The following is a 15,036-nucleotide window of genomic DNA, read 5'->3' as shown; positions in this document are numbered from 1 at the left end:
AATCTAGTACAAGAAAGATTAGGTCAAGTGCAACACACTGCACTTGTCCTTTTGTAGTAATTAAGCAAAAAAAAAATGTTACCAACACTTGAGGATTGAAATAAGAGCACTTGTCTTGATGTCGGTCTGCCAGGCATGATTGAAACTTCTCGGAGCAGTCGTCGCGTATAGTAACTTTTCCGTAGAGTTATAGCAGGAACTAGGAGCAATCGGAAGCTAAAATAGATGCGCGGTAGCTCGTATATCAATGTTATATGAATGTCTTCTCGAGACTACCTTATATAAGGCATGGAAGGCGCCTTCCATAGATGTTGAAGGTGCCTCCAATGAGTAAAACTTGATCCCCAACAACCCAACACTTATCTGTGGTGAGGTAAAAATTTTACCTTGCCGAAGGAGCCTTCTATAGCCATGGAAGGCGCCTTCTATGAACAGTATGAACGCGCCTTCAGTGCTTGAAGGTGCCTTTGGGCACTGTCCATCCGAAGGCAAATATGCTACTTTTGTCTTGGAAAACAATGTTAGTCTAAATAATCTATAAAACAAGTATTACGACAATAATAATAAGTAGTAATTAGTTTCTTTCCTCCCAGGACCAGAAACTAGTCAAAGTCTCAGATTAGGTATCCAAAATGGACCTAATATGGACTGACACCTACTGTCCCCTCAATCGAGATGTGTCCTAATAATGTTACTATCCTCCAGTAACTTACCTTAACTTACCACTTTACCAATTGTCTGGTTCGCAGACCCAACTAGAGTTCGTGCCAGATATCAGGTCAGCCCAATGACCTAATTGGACTCTCTCGGACCTATCAACTCCTGCACACTGAGTTAATACAATAGATAAAATAGTGTCAACATATTTCAGAATTCACTAGTCCGGTCAGGATACGGTCGACTGCACGTGATCGACTGGAAACCAGTCGGTCACACATGACCTAAGGTTACCTCCCTAGGGTTGTTTAGCTTCACTCACTAGGACTTCCATTGCCTGGCTTCACTCACTAGGAGTTCCTCCACCTAGCTTCACTCACTAAGGTCCGGCTTCACTCACTAGGACTTCCACCGCCTAGCTTCACTCACTAGGGTCCGGCTTCACTCACCAGGACTTCCACCACCAAGCTTCACTCACTAGGACCCGGCTTCACTCTTTAAGACTTCCATTGCCTTGCTTCACTCACTAGGGCCCGACTTCACTCACCAGGACTACCACCACCTAACTTCACTCACTAGGGCCCGACTTCACTCATCAAGACTTCCACTAACCTAACTTGCCTATTGTTCAGATAGGACTTGTTAGCTAGAGCCCTAGAGACAATCATTTGATGATTGTATTTTTGGACTTGTTGTATCATATTCTATATAAATAAAGGCATTTGGTTTTTGGTTATTATACTTACTTGTATTGGTGCCAAATAAATTAAGTATAATAACGTCCTTGAGTAGAAGGTTCTTACCTATATCAATCGATTGGTTGAATCGATAGTGAGATGATATAGGGAACACTACTCTTAATCATTCCTAGTCGAGTATTAACATTCAGGGACAATGTTAATGCAATAAGACTAGCATGTAGGTCAACTCGATGACTTGATCTCACAAGTCATGGATATAGAGATATCAAGTTGACACATGGGTATGCATTAGAGAATGTATACTGAATGACCCGCCATGAGAAAGTATCATGGATCGTTATATGAGTGTCATATACTTTCTCATGTGGCTATTAGTATGACTACTAGTCCTTATACCTGAAGTCACCATGGTTCCCTACATAAGGAGTTATGTACTTTGGTTTCGTCAAACGTCACCCGTAACTGGGTGGACTATAAAGGCGATTACTGGGTATGTAACAAATTATGCGGAGGGATGTGAGTGATGTAGATAGGATCTATCCCTCCTATATGACGGGAGAGACATCGATATTCTTGATAGAGTGAGAACACGAAGTGCATGGCTATGCCCAAATGAGTCAATATAAGATATTGAGCTCATTTGATTTAGTGAGTCTACTTGGAGTTCAAGATTTAGATTGATTAGAGGATGACACGGTCTATGCCTTACATTGATCAATCTGGATGTCTAGGATAGAAGGCCACTTGTCATATATTATGAGGAGTCACAATTAGTAGTCACAAGGCGATGTTGGATCTCAACATTCTTGTAACATTGGGTAGTAATGATGTGTTGCTAGATACCGCTCATTACTTATGCTCCTAAATGGGTTTAGGGGCATTGCCAACGTTACAAGAACCTATAGGGTCACACACTAAGGACAATTAGATGGAGATTAGGTTCATATGATGAACCAAGAGGATTAGATTCATTTGATGAATCAAATTGGATTAAGAGTAATCCAAATTGGGCTAATTGAGTTGGACTCAAGTTGATTCATGTATTCAATGAGTCTAATTTAGATTATGACTCATTAAATCAACTTAATTTAATGAATTAGATTCATTATATTAAGTTGGCTTGAATCAAATGATTATATTAGATCAACCATGGAAGAGATTTGGTCAAATTTGACTTGACTTGAGAGGATGAGGAAGAGTCAAGTTTGACTTGACTAATTGCCACATCATAAGTGAGATGGAAAGATGTGGACCAATGATGATACTCCACATCATCATGGTGTGCCACCTCATGGAGGTTACAAGCCTCCTTTCCCATTAATGTGGCCGGCCACATTAAATGAGTGGGAGTTACTCAAGTGGCCGGCCACACAAGAGGGTTAATGGGAATGAATTTTATTCAAGATTCATTCTGTAACACCCCTAGAAAGCCTAGATAAAGTAAGGGCAATGAGAGTACGAATGTAATGAAAAGAATGTGTAGATAGTCTACGTTGAATGTTACGATGGGAAGGATTTAGATGATTAAAAACTTTATGAAAGAAAATAAAGTTGAGAATATAAAGTTCTATACATGATTTATAATGCAAGGAATTAATGTAAACAAAAGAAATATGAGATATTATATATGCATGTATGAAATATTTATGCATAATGCATATACATGAATTATTTTGTACAAAAATATGTTAGGAGAAGGATTTGATCCTTGGTTCTCTTGTGAATGCATGCATGTGTTAACCAAGTGTGATAGGAGTGAATATTGTAAGAGGAGAGATGGGAATTATAATTAAAGGAAAGAAAGGAGAGAAATTAAGAGAAAGAAAAGAGAGAAACTCAAGAAGCATTTCTCTAGCATATTCTTTCTCATTAAGAGGAGAAGTAAATGAGGAGGATGAATCAAGTCAAGTTTTCCTCCCTCACTTTAGTATAAATAGGCATGGAGGGGCTTCATCCTCAACTCACTCTCCTCCTCTCCTCCATTTGTGCCGAGCACTCTCCTCCCTCTTTCCTCTTGTTGCCGAGAGCAACAACTCTCCCCTTCTTTCTTTCTTTTTGTTGCCGAGCAACACAAGAGGAAGAAGCCTCCTCTTCTTCCTCCTCCTCTCCACCAAAAGACCTAGCCACTTCTTCCTCCATTGGTGCCGAGCAAAGCAAGCAAGGAAGAAAGGTCCACAAGCAAGTTCTCAACTCTAGGAAACTTAAGCAAAGAAGGTAAGCTTCCCCTCACCTGCGGTACAAGGCTTTCATGTGATTTTCGGATTCTTTTTCTATGCCTTGAAAGAAAGTTTTCCCCTATGTTTTTATACATATATGATGCATGATCAGAGGTGTATGTAACCCTAGAATTTCAATTAAAAATATTGTAAATAGGTTAGGAAAATTATTGTCTAACCAAACTAGTGCAAGGTTCCCTCTATGAAATGCTAAGGACCTTCCTATGGTTTTCTTGCTTGGAAGTTGATTGGAACCAAAAGAACCGCACTCTCATGTTTCGGCCAAGAAAGAATTTAGGGTTAGGAGGACCTTGAATTTAAAATAACTATGCTTATATGACATGATATAAAGTTCTTAAGAGTTGTATACTTGTATGTTGAAAGAAACTCATGAACCTTACTCTTAATATTTCAGCCATGGTAAGGTGATGGTTTAGAGAAGCTTAAACAAAATTCTAATATGCTCAATGACCTCTGTGATATTATGTTATGAAAGATGATTAATGCTCTCATGTTTAATTGGAATGTATAAAATTAGTTACATGATTTATGACATGTAAGATCACAAGAGTCCTAGCTTGTTTATGATCCAACTTTGTGTATGATGTTCTTAGTAAATCTTGCTATGAAATTTACTTAGGTTTCCCATGCTTTAGGCCACTTAAAGGAAGTTTATATTCTATGAATTTCGGCCAAGTAAGGTTTAAAGGACCTAGAGGCCTTGGAAATGAAACCTAAGGGGTTAAAAGTACTTCTTATGAAAACTTGATAATGTGTGAATGTGATACATGTTTGTATGACCTAAATGAATCATTATGTGTTCGGCCATGAAGGGATAGATGCCCTAGAAACCCTAGAACAAAAATTAAATATGTCTATGCCATGCTGTATGAAAATGATATGATAATAAGTTAGAATGCATGATTGCTTTAGTTACGAAATGATATGCATAATGAAGTTATATTATGAAATATGCCATGATGTGTTATAGCATAGAAAATGCTATACATAATGAAAAGAAATGAAGTCATGTTATGATATGTGATAGCATAGAAAATGCTATACATAATGAAAAGAAATGAAAAGAATAAATGCATGAAAGATTGTTAAGGACATGATATGATAGTTATGCATGATAAGTTATTTTTATGGTTTGTACCAAGGGTGGGCTCCGTAAACGCCCCGGGGTCGATGGAGTAAGACTCGGGCCTCGTCAGTAATGGGCCTTTGAGTGCCCTAGGTCGATGGAGTAAGACTCGGGCTTAGTATGTATGCATGGTAGGGCTCAAGACTTGCTACCTTGGACCTACGCATTATGTATGTGGTACAAATCGGGATCCCAAATGATGATGATATTAATTTCAAGTACTATTAAGTATAAGTTTTCAAATTCACGATGCATTGCCTACATTCATATGTGCTTGAATTATATGATGATATGATATAATGTCATGTGATATTATGATATGAATATGATGCCCTTGTATGTCTTATGCTTGTGATTTATTTGTTTTATGATATGATATTCATGCTTCTATGAAATGATATGTGAATAAGAAATATGCATGATATGTTTGAATAGAATGATATGTTATGTTATGATTAGTTGAGACGATGATATGTTGATCCATTCTTGATATACGATGATTCTCGGTTTTAGTGAGTAGGAAAGGAACTTACTGAGCCATGAGTGCTCATAGCTTACTTTCCTTGTACCGCAGATAAAAGAGAAAGCTGGATGAACAACGGAGCAGCAGGAGGAGCAGATAGTGATGTGTGTGGTGGTGGCTCGGCTAGGACGATTCGGACAAATTAATATTTTTAGTTATAAGTTCAATATATGCACATTTGAACAAATCAGAATATGTGATATTATGCTTAATAAATTAAATTCTTTAAAGTTTTTATTCTTCCGCTGTTATAGTAAAACATGTACGTAAGTAGTATAAGAATGTAGCGCCGCCCTTAGGTAAGAAGGGTGGGCGTTACAGGTGGTATCAGAGCCAAGGTTAGCCAGCTCACTACACACACATCAAGCTCCTTCCTGTCGCTCCAAGTAAGTACAGTTGCTTAATTTATTTATATGCAAAATTTAGTATGATACTCTAGGATACATGAATAATAGCCTAGGAAGGATACCTTAAGCTATACCCTAGAGAAGGGTGCATGATGACAAGTATGTGTTAAAAATAGTATGATACTCTAGGATGAAATTAAATGCTACGACTGTGGACTGGAAGGACATCTGTCTAGAGACTGCCCTACCAAAACTAAAGCACCACAGTATGTGCCGAACCAAGGTGGTCCTGCAAGGTTACACCAACTGCAGACTTCCATTGAGGGACCTTCAATAAGTCAAGGGAGATTGGAAGCTCCACCAGTATCTAAGGAATCGGAGCAGAAATTGTTATTCTAAGTTCGGGGACGAACTTTCAATAAGTAGGGGAGTTTGTAACACCCCTAGAAAGCCTAGATAAAGTAAGGGCAATGAGATTACGAATGTAATGAAAAGAATGTGTAGATAGTCTACGTTGAATGTTACGATGGGAAGGATTTAGATGATTAAAAACTTTATGAAAGAAAATAAAGTTGAGAATATAAAGTTCTATACATGATTTATAATGCAAGGAATTAATGTAAACAAAAGAAATATGAGATATTATATATGCATGTATGAAATATTTATGCATAATGCATATACATGAATTATTTTGTACAAAAATATGTTAGGAGAAGGATTTGATCCTTGGTTCTCTTGTGAATGCATGCATGTGTTAACCAAGTGTGATAGGAGTGAATATTGTAAGAGGAGAGATGGGAATTATAATTAAAGGAAAGAAAGGAGAGAAATTAAGAGAAAGAAAAGAGAGAAACTCAAGAAGCATTTCTCTAGCATATTCTTTCTCATTAAGAGGAGAAGTAAATGAGGAGGATGAATCAAGTCAAGTTTTCCTCCCCTCACTTTATTATAAATAGGCATGGAGGGCTTCATCCTCAACTCACTCTCCTGCTCTCCTCCATTTGTGCCGAGCACTCTCCCTCCCTCTTTCCTCTTGTTGCCGAGAGCAACAACTCTCCCCCTTCTTTCTTTCTTTTTATTGCCGAGCAACACAAGAGGAAGAAGCCTCCTCTTCTTCCTCCTCCTCTCGACCAAAAGACCTAGCCACTTCTTCCTCCATTGGTGCCGAGCAAAGCAAGCAAGGAAGAAAGGTCCACAAGCAAGTTCTCAACTCTAGGAAACTTAAGCAAAGAAGGTAAGCTTCCCCTCACCTGCGGTACAAGGCTTTCATGTGATTTTCGGATTCTTTTTCTATGCCTTGAAAGAAAGTTTTCCCCTATGTTTTTATACATATATGATGCATGATCAGAGGTGTATGTAACCCTAGAATTTCAATTAAAAATATTGTAAATAGGTTAGGAAAATTATTGTCTAACCAAACTAGTGCAAGGTTCCCTCTATGAAATGCTAAGGACCTTCCTATGGTTTTCTTGCTTGGAAGTTGATTGGAACCAAAAGAACCCCACTCTCATGTTTCGGCCAAGAAAGAATTTAGGGTTAGGAGGATCTTGAATTTAAAATAACTATGCTTATATGACATGATATAAAGTTCTTAAGAGTTGTATACTTATATGTTGAAAGAAACTCATGAACCTTACTCTTAATATTTCGGCCATGGTAAGGTGATGGTTTAGAGAAGCTTAAACAAAATTCTAATATGCTCAATGACCTCTGTGATATTATGTTATGAAAGATGATTAATGCTCTCATGTTTAATTGGAATGTATAAAATTAGTTACATGATTTATGACATGTAAGATCACAAGAGTCCTAGCTTGTTTATGATCCAACTTTGTGTATGATGTTCTTAGTAAATCTTGCTATGAAATTTACTTAGGTTTCCCATGCTTTAGGCCACTTAAAGGAAGTTTATATTCTATGAATTTCGGCCAAGTAAGGTTTAAAGGACCTAGAGGCCTTGGAAATGAAACCTAAGGGGTTAAAAGTACTTCTTATGAAAACTTGATAATGTGTGAATGTGATACATGTTTGTATGACCTAAATGAATCATTATGTGTTCGGCCATGAAGGGATAGATGCCCTAGAAACCCTAGAACAAAAATTAAATATGTCTATGCCATGCTGTATGAAAATGATATGATAATAAGTTAGAATGCATGATTGCTTTAGTTACGAAATGATATGCATAATGAAGTTATATTATGAAATATGCCATGATGTGTTATAGCATAGAAAATGCTATACATAATGAAAAGAAATGAAGTCATGTTATGATATGTGATAGCATAGAAAATGCTATACATAATGAAAAGAAATGAAAAGAATAAATGCATGAAAGATTGTTAAGGACATGATATGATAGTTATGCATGATAAGTTATTTTTATGGTTTGTACCAAGGGTGGGCTCCGTAAACGCCCCGGGGTCGATGGAGTAAGACTCGGGCCTCGTCAGTAATGGGCCTTTGAGTGTCCTAGGTCGATGGAGTAAGACTCGCGCCTAGTATGTATGCATGGTAGGGCTCAAGACTTGCTACCTTGGACCTACGCATTATGTATGTGGTACAAACCGGGATCCCAAATGATGATGATATTAATTTCAAGTACTATTAAGTATAAGTTTTCAAATTCACGATGCATTGCCTACATTTATATGTGCTTGAATTATATGATGATATGATATAATGTCATGTGATATTATGATATGAATATGATGCCCTTGTATGTCTTATGCTTGTGATTTATTTGTTTTATGATATGATATTCATGCTTCTATGAAATGATATGTGAATAAGAAATATGCATGATATGTTTGAATAGAATGATATGTTATGTTATGATTAGTTGAGACGATGATATGTTGATCCATTCTTGATATACGATGATTCTCGGTTTTAGTGAGTAGGAAAGGAACTTACTGAGCCATGAGTGCTCATAGCTTACTTTCCTTGTACCGCAGATAAAAGAGAAAGCTGGATGAACAACGGAGCAGCAGGAGGAGCAGATAGTGATGTGTGTGGTGGTGGCTCGGCTAGGACGATTCGGACAAATTAATATTTTTAGTTATAAGTTCAATATATGCACATTTGAACAAATCAAAATATGTGATATTATGCTTAATAAATTAAATTCTTTAAAGTTTTTATTCTTCCGCTGTTATAGTAAAACATGTACGTAAGTAGTATAAGAACGTAGTGCCGCCCTTAGGTAAGAAGGGTGGGCGTTACACATTCACTCCATCTTCTTCCTCTCACGCTCTCCCTCTCCCTCTTCTCCTCTCTTGCCGTGACCTATCAAGGTGCTAGCACACCTTCATTTAGGTCTTCTCCACCTAATTAGTTCGTGTGGATACTTCTAGAGGAGTATCTATTTTGATACTCTTGAGATCCTGCACCGTTTGGACGAGCGGGAATGCGAAGGGCTTCGCTTCAAAGGTATAACCCTTTTTCCATGTAGATCTAGGAGTAGATCTCGGTAGAAACTCGTATTCGTAGTTTTTGAAATTTTTCTTTGCACGGATCCGTTGGCTTTGGGGCTTTTCGCAGCCCGAAAAACCCAACAGTGGTATTAGAGTCACGTGCGAAGACGAATACGAGTTTATTTTTTGTTTTATGAAAACTTTTCAGTTCTGTAATATTCTGTAAATTTATTATTTTTATAGTTTTTAAGGGTATTTTTCTCGTAGAAGCGAAGCACAAGTGTTTCGGCACTTGTAGGCTTCGACTACCGAGAAGTTATCCCCAAAACGGATAAGTTTCGCCCCAAAATTTTTTGGGACAGCGGGCTAAGGCGTTGTTAGATCGCAAAGGAGCTCGCGATGGTTAGATCGTGGGTAGGGGCGCTGCCCCTGGCCCCGCAAGGGGATTCGTTCAGCGATTGCGACCGAAAACCGCTAAACGGAACCGCCGGGAAATTGTACTCGTAAAAATTGTAAAAATTATAGGAAAAATTACAGAAAATTATAGAAATATATAATCTCGAATTATATATTATTTTTGTGATAGTCATGTGTTAGAGTATATACTGAAAGCCTAAGCTTTTGTAAACATTTATTTTGAATAATGAATCACATTTGGTCAAATTATCTACATTTGTTTGTAGTTGTTCAATTAATTTATATTGTATATAACATAGTATGTGGTGTCACATACAGAAGATGATGTTATCAATATCTTATAATTTATAAACAATAGCTCACGACCAAAATGGAAAGGAACAAGTCATTGGAAGGTCGTAATGTAATTAGGTATTAGTTTATCTTAACTATATAATTACACTAGTACACTTAGAGTGTATTGAGTAGGACCATCAGAGGTCGTTTTCTTTTATACTGACTTTATAAAGGAACAAAGACCTCAGCTATTATGGAAGTGTGTGCTCTTAATCCTAATATAATAACAAGCACATATATTTGATATTTATTTCTTTAATTTATCAAAGGGTGAGATTTAGTTCGATGAATCAATAAGCCCGATAAGTTGGGAAATGATCACTTATAGTGTGTGTTGTTGATTATTGAAGGAAACTGTGTCCTAGTAATTTAGGTTGATAATGTCCCCAAGATGAGCTCATAAAGATTGTCATATTAAACCCTGCAGGTGGACTTAGTCCGACATGACGATAAGGTTGAGTGACACTATTCTTGGATTAAGATATTAATTAAATGAGTTGTCAGTAACTCACTTAATTAGTGGACATTCGACATCTTAAACACAGGGAGACTAACACACTCATAATAAGAAGGAGCCCAAAAATATAATTTAGGATTGGTGCGGTAGTTCAATAATAGTTCTCTAGTGGAATGAATTATTATTGATAAAATTAAGTTGTGTGTTCGGGGCGAACACGGGATGCTTAATTTTATCGAGAGACCAAAACCAATTTCTCCTCTCGACCCCTATCGTAGCCTCTTATTTATAGAGTACTATACCCACCTATACCCACCTTCATACCCATGATAAAGGGGTCGGCCAAGCTAGCTTGTGGTTCAAGCTAGGGCCGGCCAAGCCTTAATTCATGGGTGGCCGGCCCTAGCTTGAACCCAAGCTTAGGTGGCCGGCCCCCATTAAATTAAAAAGAATTTTAATTTTTAATTTTTATTATGAATTAAAATTAAAATATCTCTCTTAAAAGGATCTACAAAAGATTAAAGAAAGAGATTAGATCTCTTTCCTTATTTGTAGATTGGAAAGATATTTTATTTTTCTCTTTGAAAATTATTCACATGTTGAAAAATTAAAATTATAGAAATTTCTTTTTATCAAGCATGAAGGGATTATAAAGGGAAATTTTATTTTTTTAAATTTCCAAAGACAAATAAGGAAGTTTTAATTGTTGATTAAAATTTATCTTATTTGCTCTATACGAGGTGGCCGGCCACATACAATTAATTAGGAAATTTTATTTATTTTTTCTTAATTAATTGTTGTCAAGGAAAGTTAAGGAAATTTTATTATAAATAAATTTCCTTATTTGCAAAAGCCAAGGAATATAAAAGAAGGGGTAGGGGTGCCTTCATGGATTAGAACTTCTATTGTTCTCTCCCTCTTTTCCTTGGTGTTGTGGCCGGCCATCCTCTCTTTCTTTCTTCCTCTTTGTGGTGGCCGAATACTTCATCTCCCTTGGAGCACTTGTGGTGGCCGGATACTACTTGGAGAAGAAGAAGAAGAAGGAGAGAAAGCTTGCATCCCTTGGAGCATGGTTGGTGTTTTCCTTCATCCTTGGTGAAGCTCTTGTTTAGGCCGAACCTAGCAAGGAGGAGAAGAAGGTGTGTTGGTGATTTCTCATCTCGGAAGATCGTTGCCCACACAACGTCCGAGGTTAGAAGAGGAATACGGTAGAAGAATAAGAGATCTTTCTAAAAGGTATAACTAGTAATTTTTCCTTTCCGCATCATACTAGTTATTTTTGGAAATAAATACCAAATACAAGAGGCTTACGATTCTAGTATTTCGAATATGTTTTTCGATGTTGTGTTCTTTTATTTTTTTCTTTTCCTTGTGATTTGATTGTTCTTTTCGGTTAACCTAAAGTTATTTTAGGAAATTAAATATTAGCTTTCCTTAAAAGGTTTTGTCTAGTCGGTGGTGGTTGCTCTCATATCCAAGAAGGTCATGTGCCTTGTCACGTTAGTACTGGGAACCAATTTTGGAAATTAATATTTAATGGAATTAATAACTTAGGTGATTTGGATCAAATGTGTAAAGTTCCGCAGGAGATCCAAGTCAAAACCTAAAAGAATAAATAGATTAAGGTTTGGATCAAACGTGTTAAGTTCCGCAGGCGATCCAAAATTTAATTTAAAAGAACACATGGTAGTTAGGAAAAGGTTCAGACCTTTGTACAAAATTTTGTACAGTGGAACCTCTAGGTTTTCCGAGTAGCAACCAACAAATGGTATCAGAGCTAGGGTTTTGCCTCTGTGTATTTGGTATTAGTTTAATTATGCACATGTCATACATAATTTAGGCAGGTTAATAGTAGGATGTGCTAACTTTGTGGATGCAGGATCCAACTATTATGGCTTATAGTTTTCTTTATGTGTGTGATTGGACCCTTGGACATGTCAAGGGCAATTATATGTGTATTCATGATTGTATTATAAAATACAGCAGGAGCTGTATTTAGTTTTTAATTAGGATTTTATTTTTGATCTAGTTACATGTACATTCCTTTTATGAAATATAGGATCGATGGATGTAAATTTTTATTTTATGTTCGATCTAATTTACATGTACATTCCTTCGAGGAATAAAGGATCGAAAAATGTAAAATTCTATTTATGTCACGGATCGAATCTTGCAAGGCGTGGAACCTTTTGAGGACCAGAGGCGCAGCGGAACAAGGAGCAATATGGATGCGACAGCTAGACCTGGTGGCGGTGGCCAAATATGGCAGCAGCTTGGGATGACAACACATGGAGGACAACAATAGATAAAAGTCATAATAGTTGAAAAATAGTTTTTCATTTATTGCTTTTATATTGTGTTGTGTGTGCATGTTAGTATATATGTCCAGTAGGCTAGCATAGTTAAAATTCCTCATTTATAAATAACTAAGTGGGAGAGGAATTTTAAATAAATTCCACGGTATCCATTACTAGTTTGTAAGTGATTCAAACAAACGTGCGTGTTGGCTCTGAGTGCCTTCCTCCATATCGGATGAGCTTGTTTGTGGATCACTAGAACAAACTTCCATTTAGGATGACTATAGGAAATTAATTAAGAGCGTGTGATCTTCCCCATCGGAAGGGGCACAATCTTATTAATGGACTTAGTGTCAAGTAATGGTATACACTTAGGCACATCTAATAGTATCCTCCCCATCGGAGTCACTGCTATTATTTGTGTGACCAAAGGATACCAACTATTAATTTTATTTGTCAAAAAGTTAGGTTGACAAGATAATAAAATTAATGGGTTAAAACCCTCCTTTTACAAATGTTGAATTTGTATACGTCCACACTATCGTGACATATAATATTCGCGGTGTTTTGAGGTGTTGGTTAATTTAAAATAGTATTGTTTGAGGAATCAATATTATTCTAAATTTAGAGTTCTGACCAAAAGTTATTTGTGATTCTTAGGATAACTTTCAACCCACTATCCATCATACTACAACAGAATAGACTTACTGGTCCTAACTACATAGATTGGAAAAGGAACCTAGACATTGTTCTTACTGCTGAAAGTTATAAGTTTGTACTGACTGAGCCTTGTCCTGATGCACTCACTGGTGAATCTACCCAAGAGGAGATTGAATATCATAGGAAATGGGTAAAAGCAGATGAGATGGCGCGGTGTTATATTTTGGCTTCAATGTCAAATGTATTGCAACATCAGCATCAAGATTTACCAACAGCCTATGATATTATGAACAATCTCAAGGAACTCTTTGGTCATCAGGATCGGGCTTCTAGGCAAGAAGCCATGAGAAAGATAATGACAGCCACCATGCAAGAGGGTACTCCTGTGAGGGATCATATCCTAAAGATGATGGCTTATCTAAATGAAAAACAAATCCTTGGAGGAGAAATTGATGGGGAAACCTAGATCGATATGATCCTCCAAACACTACCTAGAAGTTTTGAGCAATTTCGCCTGAATTACAATATGAACAAAAGGGTATATTCATTGGCAGAACTACTGACAGAACTTCAGGCAGCAGAAGGTTTGTTCGTCACAATTCTCATATTCACTATGCTGAAAATGGTTCTACTTCTAAACCGAAAGGAAAGAAGAAGAAGAAACAAGTTGGTTCAGCAAAGAAAGTGAATAAATCTCAAAGTACAGGACCTAAAGCTAGAGTGAAGAAGCCGAAGGGCAAGTGCTTCATCTGCAAGTAGTCAGGGCATTGGAAGGCGGACTGTCCTCGTAGGAATCAGAACAACAAAGGTATATCTCATGCTCTAGTTTTTGAAACATGTTTAGCGGTGTTATCTACCAGCACCTGGTGTGTAGATACGGGAGCCACTGATCATGTCTGCAATTCCTTGCAGGGGTTCCAGGAAACCCGACGACTATCTGAAGGAGAGATTACCGTCTACATGGGCAATGCTACTAAGGTGGCGGCTGTTGCAGTGGGAGACGTCTACTTATCTTTTAGTAGAAATAAAAATTTGGTTTTAAGAAATTGTCTTTATGTACCCAGTTTTAGAAAGAATTTAATTTCAGTTTCTAAACTATTTTTAGATGGATATTCAGTTTCCTTTAGTAACGATGTAGTTATTAAGAGAAATAAAGTGATTATCTGTTCTGGTGCATTAGTTGGCAATTTGTATACTTTAAATCCAATTTCTCCCACAAAGCAAAACATGGAAATTTATAACTCATCTTCTAACTCTAATAAGAGAAAAGAACCTTCAGAAATGAACCAAGCATATCTTTGGCATCTAAGGCTTGGTCATATTAACTTAAGTAAGATTCAGAGGCTTATAGCCGATGGACTTTTGGGTTCATTAGAGTTGGAAAATTTTCCAACTTGTGAATCTTGCTTGGAAGGTAAAATGACCAAAAGGCCTTTCAAGGCCATGGGGTATAGAGCCAAAGAAGTGTTAGAATTGGTTCACTCTGATTTGTGTGGACCTATGTCTGTCTAGGCAAGAGGTGGTTTTGAATATTTTGTCTCTTTCATAAATGATTATTCATGATACGGATACATTTACCTAATGCGTCGTAAGTCCGAGTGCTTTGATAAGTTCAAAGAGTACAAGGCTGATGTGGAAAAATGAATAGGTAAAAGTATCAAGACACTACAGTCTGATCGTGGTGGCGAATACCTCTTAGGAGAGTTTAGGAATTACTTATCAGAGGCCGGGATTCAATCCCAACTGTCCGCACCTGGTACACCCCAACAGAATGGTGTGGCAGAATGAAGGAATAGGACTCTTATGGAGATGGTTAGATCGATGATGAGTTACTCAGAATTACCAAATTCATTTTGGGG

The sequence above is a fragment of the Zingiber officinale genome, chromosome 6B, assembly GCF_018446385.1.
Source record: "Zingiber officinale cultivar Zhangliang chromosome 6B, Zo_v1.1, whole genome shotgun sequence".
NCBI classification, from domain to species: domain Eukaryota; kingdom Viridiplantae; phylum Streptophyta; class Magnoliopsida; order Zingiberales; family Zingiberaceae; genus Zingiber; species Zingiber officinale.
This window is presented reverse-complemented; position numbering follows the sequence as displayed.